Raw genomic sequence first — 1,340 nt, 5'->3', positions numbered from 1 at the left:
ATTCACTTCCCCTTATCCTTTTCAGGGTCACGGGGGTGCTGGAGCCTATCCCAGCTGTCAAGGGGCGAGAGGCGGGGTACACCCTGGACAGGTCGCCAGTCTTTAGTCTGTCGCAGGGCTAAAATTTTAAAGTCAGAGGTTAAAAACTGCAGTTTAAAGAGTATTACACACTCAGAGACACCAGCCTGTGGTTTTAGTACGCAGTAAAGTATCAGCAGTACTGCTACTACCGCAGTAATACTGCATTAGTATAGTTAGCAGCAGGCGGGGATTTACAGTAATTTAATCCAAGTTTAATTATTATGTGAATAAACTTGAGCCATCGGGGTAACTTTGTGCTGAACATTTGGGGGGTCAAGATCTCTGTCTAAATAAATAAATAAATCTGGGTAAATTCCCAGATGATTAAACATGCAACTATTTTGCTGGGAATTCCTGAAATGAGTAAAGAAAATCAACAGCCTATTTATGCAAAATAATTCATAATTTTATTGGGGGGGGGGGGGGTTATATTGGTTGGGTCTGATTATTGGGGGGGTCATAATCCCCCTAACCTCCCTGGAAACTACGCCCCTGCCTGAGACTCACCTGAACACACCAGCATGTGTGACCAGGTGCTATCTTACCTGGACAACAGCTTCTGTTCACGCCCAAATTTTCACACAAGTTACAGAGGACACTCACGCCTGTTGTCCTGGGGACAGATGTGGCTACATTTTTGATAATCAGCAGCTTTAAGAAGCAGGCAGCAGGTCACCTGGTTAACCTTTGACCCTGATGGTGTGGCTGAAAAATGGAACGATGGCTCATTTGACCTCTGTGAGTGTCACGCCTACATGTTTGCATACAGTCTGTTTCTCTGTTTTATAAAACTGTTAAACTGCAGTCACATGATGCTGCATGTCCGTGGGTCACTTGATGTTCTCTGACCATCTTCATCACACATCTGCGTGTCTCATGAATACATGTACTTCATGCTTCAGTAAAGGAAACCTTTGCACTGTGTTTACGCAGGTAAAACTCTGCAGCTCACACTCACCAGACACACCTGTTCTCACCTGCATGAGTCACTCTGCTTCACTAACAGTCATGAACCAGTGATCAAAGGGCAATGACGGGTCAGCTGACTGCTGTCTGGCTGTTTTGTTAAATTGCATAAATCTTTATTAATAAACCCTGTGAGACAGGTGTGACGTTGGGCTGGTTTCAGGTGGTTTGAAGGCTTTGCTGCGCTCTGACGAATGGTTCAGAGCAGAGATCACTGCACCAACACTGATTTAAAACCACGTCAAAGTCAAACTTTATCGTCCGTATGGCACGCTTACAGGACCCAGTATGGA

This window comes from Rhamphochromis sp. 'chilingali', assembly GCF_963969265.1.
Source record: "Rhamphochromis sp. 'chilingali' genome assembly, chromosome: 14".
Classification (NCBI taxonomy): domain Eukaryota; kingdom Metazoa; phylum Chordata; class Actinopteri; order Cichliformes; family Cichlidae; genus Rhamphochromis; species Rhamphochromis sp. 'chilingali'.
Note: the sequence above shows the minus strand (reverse complement) of the source record.